The sequence below is a fragment of the Zalophus californianus genome, chromosome 1 (genome assembly GCF_009762305.2).
Source record: "Zalophus californianus isolate mZalCal1 chromosome 1, mZalCal1.pri.v2, whole genome shotgun sequence".
Classification (NCBI taxonomy): domain Eukaryota; kingdom Metazoa; phylum Chordata; class Mammalia; order Carnivora; family Otariidae; genus Zalophus; species Zalophus californianus.
The window spans coordinates 52,204,134-52,218,482 of NC_045595.1; the positions used below are offsets into that span (position 1 = coordinate 52,204,134).

Sequence of the window (14,349 nt, forward strand, 5' to 3'; positions counted from 1 at the left end):
AACGAACCCAGGAGAGCTGCTGGAGGATGAGACATTGCATGGAGGAGGGATGAGCCACCCCTAGGCCAGCCCAGAGTCAGCCTGCTGCCACACATGGGAGAAAGCCCGCCAGGATCAACAGAGTCCACAGATGTGGGAGGAAACCCAGCCAGGACCAGAAGAACCATCCAGATGTCCTGCAGACTTTCCAGCAATAGTATAAATTTACTGCTTTAAGGCACCAAGTTTTGGGCCGTTTGTTATGTAGTAACAGCTAACTGATACAGCAGTGCAAGAGAAAAGTCTCCAGCCAGACAAAGCTGCCTGGGCTCTGTGACAACTGCACAAGATGGGTTTGAAGGAGTCTCTGGCAAATGAAGTCTCAGATATCTCTGTTCCAATATACAAAAGTCCCAGACAAGTTCCCCCGCTCAATCCGCGGCCCTCAGCCACCCACTCCGAGTAAGGAACTTTAACAACTTCTGTCAAAGACAGCTCCCATCTTAACATGGCAGTGGGTGAGAAACCCAAAGTGGCGAAGATGCCTCCTCCCCAGCCTCACCCTCGGAGACACGGTGTTTGCAGTTAAAAATACTCTTTCCCCTCCTCTCAAACATGGAAACTGTCCAGGGTCAGCCTCCCACACACTTCCACTCAATTTCTGACTCTGGTTATAAAACCTTGTGCCTAAAAATAGATTTCAAGGGGATTTCATAGACATGTTCTCAGGCATAATTGCAGTGTTCCTGCAAACTTTGGAGAAATTCAATTTTAGTCTTTGAACACACACTCTTCAAAGCCCGGCCCCCAGGTATTAAGCATCAAGAAGAGCTGTGATTGATTCCTCTCCCTCTGATTCTCCCACAAGGAGGGCAGGTGTCAGGTGCAGCTCTTCCCAATGCACTCCTGCCTCATCTGGTTTTAGCTGTTCACCCATGTCCCCACCTCCAAATTGCCCAGCCCGGGGTTTGCACATCTGCCTAGTCCTTGCTGTCTGCCTGGCCTCTGGCACCTCCTTGCTCTTCCCTCTATCTTCTGCCCTTCCCTTCCTCTGCTTCCCCAGTACAAAGTCAATCCCAGACACCCCCTCACTCCTTTCTGATCCCATTTGTCATTGCAGCCTCCCCTTCCCCTTCACACAAGTGCAGAGTTTAGAACGAGGGAGGATGCTAGAAATCAACTGGCCCAACTGCCTTAGTTTTTTTTATTTTTTATTGTTATGTTAATCACCATATATTACATCATTAGTTTTTGATGTAGTGTTCCATGATTCATTGTTTGTGCATAACACCCAGTGCTCCACGCAGGATGTGCCCTCCTTAATACCCATCACCAGGCTAACCCATCCCCCCACCCCCCTCCCCTCTAGAACCCTCAGTTTGTTTTTCAGAGTCCATTGTCTCTCATGGTTTGTCTCCCCCTCCAACTTACTCCCCTTCATTCTTCCCCTCCTGCCCAACCTCCTTAGTTTACAGATGAACCCTGGAGAGCCAGGATGATGGGAGCAATGAAGTCAAGGTCAAATGTGGAGGAAGTGACCAAGGCAGAACTAGAACCCAGGACCCCTACACCAAGGGAGTCACCTCTAGCTCTGGTTAGTTATCCATCAAGTTCTAAACAACAGTAACAACAATACTGATAATTATAATAGTTCCATTTATTAAATTCTTATTATATCCCAGGCACTGGACACACATTTAATTATTACCATCATTTTATATATGGACAAACTGAGGTACAGAGAAGTGAGGTGTCCTGCCCAAGGTCATAGCTATTAACTGGGAGATCGAGGATCTGAAGTCAGGTTTGATGCCAAAGGTTGCGGCTCAAGTCCGCCCCGAATCCTGTTATAAACACCTCTTCTACTGGGATGTTCGCCTGCGTCTTCACTGCACCAAGCCTCTTCTAGGCCCTCCTGTCAGTTTCCAGGCTCCCGTTCCCATTCACTCCACTGCCTGCTGGTCCTCAGTGGGCCCTCTTTGGCCATTATGGCCCCTTTGCAGGAGGGAGCCAGCTTTTCAGAATGGATTTACTTTCTCAGACAAACTCCACTACTTCCTGGCTCTGTTGAGTTGGGCAAGCAACCTCACCCTCTGAGCCTTAGCTTCCCCACCTACAAAATGGGGAGAGAATGAACCACCTATTGGAGGCACAGGAAAGATAAGACAAAATAAATCCAAGTAGGATGACCTGCACACAGTAGGTCTTCAAGAGTGAGTCTCCTTCAGGCCTAGCAGATGCCTTCCCTGCCTCAAATCCATCAGGCTCACATCCATTCTCTGAGTACACAAGTGTTTTTCTCCACTACCCACCTCTGCCTTTCATGGCATCTGGTCCCTAATGGGCCTCATCCTACTTCTCTGGGCACCTATGGACATGCCCATGGCATGTCCAGACTATGCCAGAGTCCAGGCCCTAATTCTACATCTTTTTTGGGCCCAAGTGTCTTCTCCACAACTGCACTACAATATCTTTGAGGGCAAAGCTATTCTCTGAGAAACCAACCCCCCCCCCCCAATTGACAGAGCATTGGCATTGCTGGTGCACAGGGAATCCTAAAATCTCAGGGTTTGATGGAGTCTCCAGAAACACCTACTGATTTCATTCATTCAAGAATATCTTCCTCAATATCTACCATGTTCCAAGCCCTGTGCTAGCCTGCGAAGGGCAGAGGAAGGGATAAACCCCAATCCCCTGTCCTCTCACAGCTTCCAGCCTAGTGGGAGAGCCAGGAGAGTGAGTGCACAGTTGGGCAGACTCTGGGGGCTGCCTCCCCAGGGGCCATTCCCTCCTCCTTCCTGGCTGGCAGGGCCCTGACTATGCCCCCGATTGACAGCTTCAGAGCTAAGTCCTGCCCCTTTTAAGATTTTGGTCCCATTCCCTTGGCTGTGACTTTAAGCATGGCCATGTGACCCAATTCCAGCCAATGAGACACAAGAGGAAGTTGGCTGGGGAATTCCAGGAAAGATTTCCTACCTGATAAAAGAAGTGCAGAGATGCCCTCTTTTATCTCCCAGGCGCTGTGACATCTGCAAGGAATGCTCCCGCCAAGGGAGTTCCTCCTGGCTGATGATGGCAGAGGAGAAAGACAGACCATAGGCTACTGTGGTATGGATGAGCCCTGGAATTACCCACCTGCAGAGCTTTTGATTATGTGAGGTAAGAAAGGGTCTTACTGTTTGCCAGTTGAGTCAGGGTATCCAATTCATTGAAACCAAAAGCCAACTCCCTGGTTCAGCAGTTAATACACAATAGTTAATGCTTTGGGGTGGGGTGGGTGGGGCCCCCTGAGGAAAAGTTTTACAAAGAAGTCACATTTGGCCAGTCTTCCTTTTCAAGAGTGAGAAAGAGTTGGCCAGTCAGACGAGTTGGCATTTGCAAAGTCTGGAAGCATGAGCTAGCCCAGGATGTGGGCAAAGGAAAGGTCTGGAGCCCACATATTATAAATGAAGACAACAGCTCCTTTTGCTACATCCTCTCCAGGCCTCGCTTTGCTTCTCTGTAAAATGGGACAGATACCTTCCTCACAAGGGGTGGTGAGGCTTGAATGGGACTGTGCACATGAAAGTGCTTGTAATTGCCTGGCCCTACCTAAATCATAGCTCTCATCTACATTCGGCCTTTGCCTGAGGGATGGCTCATCTAAAGCTGTCCCCTCCCTCCAAATTTCCAGCCCAGCTGCAATCTCCCTTTCATTTCTTCCTTCAACCCTTTGCAGGCTGCCCTTAAGTTAGAAATGATTTCTCTATTTGACCATACCACAGTTCTCTTCTCTTCTTTCATTCTGAACAGTTTCACCTAATTCAGTGACTCCATTCAGGAATTCATCCTCAGGAGATGCCTGGCTGCATGCCCAGGGGTCCACACACCAGAATGTTCATCATAGTGTTGCCTATAACAGCAAAATTCTGGACACAACCTGAGTGCCCATCAGGAAGGGACCCATTAAATAAATTATGATAAAGCCACTTACAAAAGATGAAGGAGAGGTATATTTATTCTTATTTAAGATGTCCATATACTATCATTGAGTGAGAGATAGGTCCAAAAAAAAAAAAAAACACACCCTACTATTTACTTATCAATCATAGAGAAATGTCTGGAAAGACACTTGGTAAAATATTAGTGGAGATTAGCTCTTTTTAATGGAATTTTATTTATGTTTAACTTTTTTTTTTTAGAGATTTTATTTATTTACTTATTTGGCAGACAGAGAGAGAGAGAGAGAGGGAGCATGCGAACACAAGCAGGAGGAGAGGCAGAGGAAGAGGGAGAAGCAGGTGCCCCACTAAGCGGGGAGCCTGACGTGGGGCTCGATCCCAGGACCCTGGGATCATGACCTGAGCTGAAAGCGACATTTAATGGACTGAGCCACCCAGGTGTCCCTATGTTTTACTTTCTTTATGCTTTTCAATATCACTTGCACTTTCTATAATCATTATGTAACACGTCTATAATCCACAGGTAAAAGCTATTTTTATCTTGAAAGGGAAAAATATAGAGCGAATTGAAGCTAAGATCCACCTTCTTTGGGCAATCTCACCTAAAGTCACGTGTGACAGGATTGGAGAGTTTGCGCTGGTTCTGCTAACCTGAAACCTGCTCCATGGCATCTCTGCTCAGACATTTGCTGGTGTGGTGAGCTTACTATTATGCCAGGCCAAGCTCTAAACGACTAGAGAGTTCTCTCACATTGAACAAGAATCTCACTCTTAGTCCTAATGCTGCCTTCTGTGCCTCACAGAACAAGCCCGATACTTCCCTCTTCCCCCATGCACTCGTCACACTCAACCCCGGTCACTCATCAGGTGACATGATTTCCTGGGGGACTGCCCCATTTCTAGGCAGGGCATGAGTAAAAACCTGGAGATGTGCAAGCATCTCTGCAAGCATGCCTTGAACTTGTCCGGAAGAGCATGGGGCACATGTGGGGACAGATAAGGCCAGTGTGAAATTGGAAAGGTCCATATACACCATGTTAAGGAGACTGGCCATCACCTCATAGGGCATGGTTCTCACTTGTTTTGTATTCATAACACCTTCATACACTAAAAATTTGACATCACACTTGAAGGAATTAAAGGACTCAACAATACCTCTAAACAAATAGTGATTATTTCAACTCATTCCCTACTTGTATCAGTCAGGATGGGCCAGGTTATGCTGTAGTAACAAATAAGCCCAAAGTGCCAGTGCTAAAAGCATGGTCTTCTCACTGAAGCTATATGCACATTACGGGTTGACTTGGGGCTCTATACCATTCTGACTCAGAAATTGGATTAAGGGAGGCTACATCTCCATCCTACTTCAATTGCCAAGGGAGGAAAAGAGGAAAGTGGCCAACAGTGTGCTGGTTATTAGAGCTTCTACCCAGAAATGACATATGTCACTTCTCAAAATTCACTAGCCACAACAAGACACAGAGCTATAACTAATATCAAAACAGGCAAGGAAGTTTATTATGTGCCTAGAGAGTATGGAGCTGGAAATATTTCTTTATCACTAATGACTAACCAAATTACTACATTAAAAAGAAGAGGGAGCAGAGAAAGAGGGGGAGGATGAAGAGGGCAAGGGGGGGAGGTATTTATGATCCAGGCTCTTTGCTAAACACTCTACAAATCTTAATTCTTAAACCAATCCTATGCACTACTTTTATTTTCTTTCTTTTACTGCTGAGGAAACTGAGGCACAGAGAAGTTAAGCCACTTGCCCAAAGTCACACAGCTGGTAAGAGGTCTGTCCAGAATTATTCCTAGGCACTCTTAACCATCATTACATTACTGAAAAAACAGTCAACTGTGAACCAGTGCCAATAAAAACATTCAGTTATTTCAGAATTCAGCCGGTTGCCCTTTGCACGGATTTGCTGAGAACTTTCCAGGCCTCATGTTCTTATCTACTCCTGATGGGCAACATTTGGGAGATTCCATTCATCGTGACATCTCTGTTCAATGCCAGTTCATTGCACACTGTGCTTCTTATATCCCACCTACATGTTGGACCCTCTTTACACCCAGCCCCTCATGACCCACCCAGCACTATGTTATGACTACTGGACGTTCACCTCAACAGCTCATTTCTTCAAACAGCATCAGAAGCATATTTTTCAAGTTGCTCACACACTGACGGCCCACCTGTGAGTTTTGTTGGGCTGTGATCACTGCTTGGCAAGGTGCCCTCATCCCAGGCTTTTGTTGTTGCTGTTGGGGGGTGGTAACTATTTAGATTGTATAAGAAATCCATTCACCCAACACACATTTATTAACCATCTACTATGTGTCCAAAAAGTGTAGTGGCAGTTGGGAAACAGACGCTGGGTTGGAGGCCTTTGCGCACTGCCCCCTTCCGCCTCACACCTTCCCCTACCAGGGTGTAACACATCACTGCTCTCTGACATCCTGGCCCCATGAAACCAGGAAGGATCCGTTAGAAACATCTCCACACCAGCAGGCTTCCTGCTACCCAGAGGGCACCACGCAGTGAGGCCAGCTTGGAACTAGAAACACAGGGGCTGGGTTTGAGATGTGGCTGCATCAATGAGTAACCCCCTTATGGGGAAAGGAAGATGGTATTTATTAAGCCATATTATAGGTTTGCTGTGAAGATGGAAAGAGAGAGAGATAGGTGAAAAATGCTCTATAAATGACAAGCTGATGATGATGATGGCAATGATTACTGCCTTCAAGAAAGTACCTACTACGTGCCAGGCACTGTTCCAAGAACTTTACTGGTCTTAATTCTTGTCATTCTTCACAAAAGTCCCCATGAGGTAGGTGCTGTTAGTATCCTGTTTTGCACATGAGGAAATAGATGCTGTTGAAGCCACTCACCCAAGATCACACAGATGCGGTTAGAAAGCGATGGCACCAGGACAGTAAGCTCAGCAGGCTGGCTCAAATGGTAGATGCTCTTGTGTACACTTGGACTATTTTCTCTCTAAATGTGGACTGCACAGCTGTTGTTTTCTCTTTTTGATTCCTTAGGACTCGTGTGAACTTTGGGGGAAAGGGGGGCGCGTTCTTGCCTGAAATCATAAACGTTCACTCATTCCTTGGTTCATTGTTGCTGTGCATTGAATTGTGTCCTCCCAAGAGACATGTTAGAGTCCTAACCCCAGTACCTGTGAGTGAGACCTTATTTAGAAATAGGATCTTTGCTGATGTAACCAACTTTAGATGAGGTCATACTCAATGAGGATGGGCCCTATTCCAAAATGACTAGTATCCTTATAAGGGGAGAAAGATTTGGAAATAGAGACAGAAGAAAGAAAGCTGTGTAAAGACAGAGGCAGAAATTGGAGTGATGTAGCTACAAGCTAAGGAACAGCAAAGATTGTCTGTTACCATCAGAAGCTAGGAAGAGGTAAGGAAGGATTCTTCTCTACAAGTTTCAGATGGAGTGTGGCCCTGCCGATACCTTGATTTTAGACTACTAGCCTCCAGACCTGAGAGACTAAATGTCTGCTTGTTTTAAGCATCCTACTTTGTGGTAATTTGTTTTAGCAATCCGAGGAAACTAATACAATCATGTATTGAGCATCTCCTATGTTAAAGACATACTGGGAATAGGACATTAAAAGAGACAGGAACTCAGACTTTAACATGTTCACAGTCTGGTGGATCTGGCTTATATTAAAACTCTGCTCTAGAGGGAAAAAAAAAAAACAATAACTAAGTAGTGGTTTGAGTAGCAGGAGACATGAATTCTAGGTCTAGTTCAGCCACCTTAAAATGCTGTGTGACCTTGAAGAAGTCACTTTCCCTCTCTGGACCTATCTTTTCACTTTTTTAATAAAATCAAGGAGTTGGCCCAATTACTTCTCAAGGGGTATCCTAGCTTTAAAGTTCTATGACCTGCTGGGATGAGGACAAGCAAGAAGGGGCAGGGAAAGCATGGGCAGCCTTCTATACTCCTCCCACCACCCTCTTTATGGAGCTCCGGCACTCCAGGGCACTATTCCTCTGCCCTTATCATTCCAGGGCCAGGTACCAGACAACTAGGGACAGCCTCTATGCCCTAGAGCCAAGCCTAAACATGTTTACTCTGCCTTGCCTGTTCCTTCCCATGGAAACCACAATAAAGTCTCCTGTCCACCTTTTCTTCCTGCCTCCCTCTGCCTGCTGATCGAACCTGGTACTTCCCTTGTGGTGTGATGTCGCTCGCCCCTCCTCTTGGGAACTGTAACAAGCTGTCTCTTCAATGGCCGTCGCTTCCGATCTATTGGCCTCACCATACCTACATCATAATAAACCTGTATTTAAAAATAAGGACAATATCATCTACCTCACAGGAGTGTCATGAAGTTTAAAGATTAAATATGGGAAAACGGTCTCTCTCACACAGCATCAGGCATATGGCAGGGGCTTTCACAATGTTACTCTTTTCTCTCTCCCCATCCATATTTTTCCCCTATGCCTTCCTTCTCCCATCTCTCTCTCACTCCATGGATTGGCTACATAATTTGTGGGACTCAGTGCAAAATAAAAATGTGGTGTCCCCTGTTCAAAAAGTATTAAGAATTTCAATATGGTGACCACAGAACATTAAATCAAGTATGGAGGCCCTTCTCAACACGGGACTCTGTGTGACTGCATAGGTCATGCACCCATGAAGCTAGCCCTGTGCCTTCCTCCTTTCTGACCTTCCATCAGGTTCCCTTCTGCTTCTCAAATCTCACTAGCTTGATTTTCCAATCTCCCAAAGCCCCAATATTGAGCCCCCTTTTCTTGTTCTCTACTAATGGATTCACATTTTTAGATACCTTAAAGATTTAATAATTCCACTTCATTGTGAGGGGAGGAAAGGAGGCCAGTATAAATTAACGAAAGTCTGAGAAATAAGACATTACTAAAGGAATACTGTTTTATTACCCTCCGTTTTATATGGTGACAGAGGTGACATGGAGAGGAAGAGTGGAGGAAGTTGAAGCTTTTTGGATTTGATTTGACAAATAGAAAAGATTTCACTTATAACTTGTGATAAGCATATTCCTTTTTTGCAAGTGATGCTACTAAAAACTGTCTCTTTTAAGTAGGTTAATATTTCTCTTGTTGACAATCACTTCACTTGCAGAAAACATTTTAATGCTACAGAAGCTGGTAAATTTCTTCTGCAGTGATTCTATATAACAAAAGGATTTCCCTGACCTTGCTGGCAATCTATAGTATAGGTTGGGTTATAGACAATTCTTGTCAAAGGGAAATCCAGTCCAGCAAATTCTCTCTGCTCCCCAACTCTAGGATAGTCACACCTTCAGAGCATTATCTTCGAAGATGCAGAGTTCATCACGCACCACAGTACAACACTCCTCCACTTAATCTTCAATGGCTGCCGCCACGTTTGAGACCTAACTATTGTCCTGTCATAATTGGATCTAGACCTATTTGTGCAGCTTCCCTTGCACAACTGAAACCTGTGGTTGGGGTCACGCAGTTTGGGGTGAATTGAGGTATGGAGCGTGCCCAGGTCCCAAACAGTGCACACCCCCCCCCACATCTCCAAGCGTTAGCAAACTGGGCCTGGACTGCCCTCCCCCAAACCTGTGCAGTCTGCCAAAATCCTAACTCATGTTTCAAGGTCCAGCTCAAAGGTCCTCTCCTCTGGGGAAGCTGCCTCTGACATTTCCAGGCAGAATCTGTGCCTCCGTCTGCCCCCACAGCACGTCTATTAGAGCATTTGTGCTCCTGCCTAACAGTCATCTGTACACCTCTTTCAGAGAGAGAGTGTGCCCTTGGGCCCTGCGTCTCGCCCATCTCTGAGGAGGCAGGGCAGCCCAGCAGCTAGGTAGCAGAGGAGGTCCCAGCTCCAACGCTAACCGGCTGCATGAAGATGGTAACACCAGCTTCACAGCATTGTGAGGATTCAATCAGATGATAACCCAAAAGTGCTTAGCACAGAGCCTGGCAAAAAGCAAGCTCAAAAAATATTAACAGTTCTCCCTGAACACTGGTATATAAACATGGGGTCACAGAATGGCCACACATCCCAGTTTGGCTAGACAGTCCTGATTTATGCCTGTGGTCCTGGAGTTATTATTAATAATGCCCTCTCCCCTTCTCAAAAGTGTTTCAGTTTGGATGACAATTTATATGGCCACCTTTGACAGTTAGGACCAGGTCTATTTTATTTACAAGTGTGCCCCTGCCACATAAGCAGTGCTTAGTACACTTAATAAAAATGTATCAAATGAATGTGTCTCCCCTGCCTAGCAAGTGCCTGACACCTGGTAGGAGCTTCATAACTGCTAAATATGGCTGATTTCTCTGCATTTCCAAGCACCTCTTGACCCAGAGAAGGCATGAATCAAGGCTCAGTGAGTGAGTGAGTGAATGAATGAACACACTCCCTCCCTTCTCCTGTATTGCCAGTAGTACATGTGCAGGAAGGAATGACATCTCACAGAGGTAGGAAGAAGATTGGGTCAGATGGAGGAGGTGAGGATGATGGTCTTCCTGTGAGACTGTGGTGAGGGGGTGTCTCTTCCTAGGGCTGCAGCAGGTCCCTGTTTCCATTTCCCAGCTAGAAACTAGGGATTGATTTCCCCCATGCAAGCAGCAGGAAACCACAACCAGTGGGTCCAGTGGGCTCTTGAGGGTGCCCAGACACTTGCCTCCACCAAACATTGCATATTAAGTACAGGTGCTCAGGGTTCCAGCAGGTGCTGCCTACCAGCAGCTGACATAGCCACAGGGGAGAAGTCACCTAAATCTAGGTGCCAGAAGCCAAAGGAAGAGAATAGGAATTACTTCTGCCCTTCTAGGCTCAGAAAGGAAATTTTACATGTTGGTAGCCAAAAATATTTGGATGCAGACCATGTACCAGACATGATAAGAAGAACTTCAAGAACATTAACTCAATCAACAGAACAGCCCTATGAAGTAGCTACTCCCATTTTACACATGGGAAGTGAGTCAGAGTGGAGAAATGACTTGCCAGAGGTCACACAGCCAGTAAGACAGTGTCCCAGAGCTCAAATCGCCTGGAGGGCAGGGGTAGAAACCAAATAGGACTCCTCTCCATCCCTCTCCAACCCAATATAAGAAAGCCCAGTTCTTGTTCCTCCTGGTCTGGCTGTGTGACCTTGGGTCTGGCTCAACCTCTCTGAGCCTCACTTCCCTTTTCCAAGGCTAACATTCTAGGAGGCTAGGATATTCTCCATTTCCAGGACATCTCCACTTCCTGAGACCACAGGCTTCAGGGTGACCAGAGCCCGGGTGAGTCCAGGTGTCCAAGAACATACTGATCCACCATGGGGGCCGGGGTTGGGAGGTACCTTCTCCACTCATTTTCTGAAGGAGCCCCTGCAGCTGGGCTGAAAAATCAAGCTGCGGATCTGAGAGCCCAACTGAGTGTAGGACTTAGGAGCTCTTGTGTCACCAGGTGGGGTACTGTAGGCATCTGCTTGGAGAAGGGCTGTGGGAAGGGTGAGGGAAGCCAGAAAAATGCGAGGAGATAGCTGCAGAGAGCACCTGGTGGAGGGTCCTCCAGCACTTTGGCTCTTAGAACCTAGGACAGAAACAGCCTTTGGGGAGGGTAGAAGCCCCCAGGCCAGGGTCAACGTCCATAGCTCTGGTCATTTCCCAGCCTGCAGGAATCTGGGCCTGGAGAAAGGGGGCCCCCTATACTGTGTGTGTGTGTGGGGGGGAGACCCCAGGCGGAGAAGTCAGAGCCAGCTGAGCAGGAGGAAATGGGGGGAGGCTCTAGCGCTCTGGACGCCCCCAGCTTCGGGGCTGTTCTGAGCCCGGAAAGTTTGCGCGCGCGCGGCAGGCGCGCGGTGCGCCCCCTCCCAGCGCCCGCAGGCGCCGGGTCCGCAGGCGCCCACCCCGGCCCGCCCCGCCCGCCGCTCGGTGCCCGCTCAAGGTCACTGCTGACAAGGCGCCTGCCTTCGCGAAGCGAGAGGACCCAGGACGCGCTCCGGCTTAAGCTCGGACTCTGGCCCGCCGGGGCTTCCTGGGGTCGAGCGCGTTTGGAAAGGAAGCCGGCGGGGAGGGAGATAGAGACCGAAGGAGAGGGGAGGAGGCCCAGAGCCCGGGGCCCGGCCGCCCCTGCCTCACCTGCGCCGGCTCCGCGAGCGAGATGCTGCCGCTGCCGCCGCCGCTGCCGCCGCCACTGGTGCGCGCCCGGCCCGGCCCGGCCCCGCTGCGGCTGCGGCTCCTCTGCCGCGGGTGCCCCGCGCTCGCCTCGCCCCGCGGCCCCGCCGCCGCCCGCCTGCCTCCCTCCCTCCGCCGCCGCCTCTGCCACCGCTGCACTGCGCTCTGCCCGCCTCCCTCTCCTCCCCTCCCTGCTCCCTCCTCCCCCGCGCGCTCCCCCTCGGCCCTCCCCAAACTCCGCTCAGAAAGCGCCCCGCGGGACCCGGAGCGCGCCGTCCCGCCCGCGCCCCCCTGCCTCGGCCGCGAGAGGGGTCTGCAGGCTCTCCCACCGGTGCGGTCTCCAGGTACTTCTAGTGGCAGCCGCCCCTTACTGCGCCCCATCCCCACCGTTAGCTTGACCCCTGGAGGGACCCCGCCCTCTCACCCTTCCCCCAGGGTCAGAATGTCCCAAGCCTCCCCTGCACAACTGAAACCTGTGGTTGGGGTCGCGCAGTTTAGGGTGAATTGAGGTATGGAGCGGGCCTTTGGGGAGACCTAGCTTTGGGGGAGGGGGCTGGCTAGGCCAATCCTAGGGAGTTTAGCTGGAGGGCACTCAGACCCTGAGAAAGGACTTCAGTAGGGCAAGGGCACCTGTTGGGCCCAAGCCTCCAGCCTCCCAGGCCTAAGGCCTGGAGGAGACCAGGAAGAGGCACTGCCTGAGGAGAAAGGCGAAAACCCCAGGCACACACTGAAAGCACCTCCTCAAAGCAGGCTTCCCCTCCTTGGCTCAGGCCCCAGGTCGCTGAAAAGCCTAGCTCCACCAGGAAGCTTGGCCACCTGACTCCAGCGCCTCGGTCTGCTCCATGCCATCAATTAATCATGCCCGCTTGCTTATTTATTTATTGGCTTTATAAAAAGCCAAATGCACTGCTCACAGGAAGAGAGAAGATGGGCTCCCATGGGGGTGGGGGCAGGGAGGGCCTGACCAGGAGGACTCCCCCTCCCCAGGTCTCTGTTTGGTGAAGGAGGAGCTGGTGAGACCCTGAGCTCTGAGTGTCTGCTGCACCTGCTTTCAGGGAATGGCTGGGATGTTGCCACCATTCATGGAGCCAAAATTCACCATGGGCTGTGCTCTGCAACCCTAGGATGGGGCAAACGATATTCAGTCTTGGGGGCTTAGGTACAGAAGAAAGAGAGGGGGCCTTGGAGGCCAGTGACCAGGAAGAAATCTGACAGGTGTGAGAGGAGGTATCTCCAGGCTCTTGGCTCAGAGCACTCCATTCTCACTGCTCTCACTTGGCTTGGCAGGCAGCATCTGTATCTCCTGCCACAGCCCTGTCCCGTCTCTAGAGTGCCTAGAGGGCATCTCCCCATGGATGCCCCCCCCACTCAACCATATCTCCTTCCACCTTCCCAGTCCCCATTAGTGACACTGCCATGCCTCCAGATGGTCAGCTCCACACATCCCCATCACCAAAACCTCACTGATGGGGCCTCTGCAGTCTCCCTGGAATCTGCTTTCTGACCTCTGTTGAAGGGCCCTCCTTCAAGACCCCAGCACCTCTCTTCTGGATTCTCACAGCTGACATCCTATCTCCATCCTGCTGTTGCACTAGCCTTCATGGAACCAGATGTGGATCATGTCTGTTCCTGCTCTAAAACCTTTCATAGCTCCCCAGTGCCCTCAGAAGTCCCACAGCCTCAGGCTGCCATTTAAGGCCTTTCATGCCCTGTCCCCAAATGCCCTTTCCACTACTTTCCCACCTTAGTTCGCAGTGTCCCTCCTTGACACTTAACACTATACCATGTCTATGTCTCTCTTCTGTTCCTTCCATGAAAATGCCTTTTGTCTCTCTCAGTCTCTGCCCAGTCATGTCAAAGCTTGGCATTAGTTACAATCTCTTTTATGAAACCTTCAGAAACCAGCAGGCAAGCTGAAAAGTCAAAAGGAAAGGGTGTGAGAAGTCACAAAACGTGAGGCAACTCAGTGAAACAGTGAGTGACACCACAAAAGTCCTAGTGACAAAACTCACCAGCTGTGTGACCTCAGACATGCCCTCAACCTCTCTGAGCCCGTTGGTTCATCTGCTAAAAGAGTGATGAATTCCATAGCCTCCTCCAGTATAAGCACTCAACAAATGGTAGCTACAGTTATTCCTGAGCACCTGTTGTGTGCTAAGCCTCTGGGATTTACAAGGATGATTTGGAAGCGACTGGAAGGACAGCAAGGACTATAAACCCAAATGCCTATGAGGGCCAGGAATATTGAGTGAGGTGTGCTGGCTCTGACAGTAGGGTT

The 14,349-nt window shown here is 49.2% G+C and overlaps 1 protein-coding gene across 2 annotated transcripts in view; it reads right to left on the minus strand.

Moving 5' to 3' along the window:
- ATP2B2 (ATPase plasma membrane Ca2+ transporting 2) overlaps nucleotides 1-12,106 on the minus strand; it is a 373,064-nt gene extending 360,958 nt beyond the window's left edge. Inside the window, exon 1 of one of the 2 annotated variants that reach the window (XM_027582250.2) lies at nucleotides 12,036-12,106. The gene's annotated coding sequence lies outside the window, so the exon portion shown is untranslated. The remainder of the gene's footprint in view (nucleotides 1-12,035) is intronic. The other variant, XM_027582251.2, reaches the window with a different exon arrangement.
- Between the last annotated feature and the right edge of the window lie 2,243 nt (nucleotides 12,107-14,349).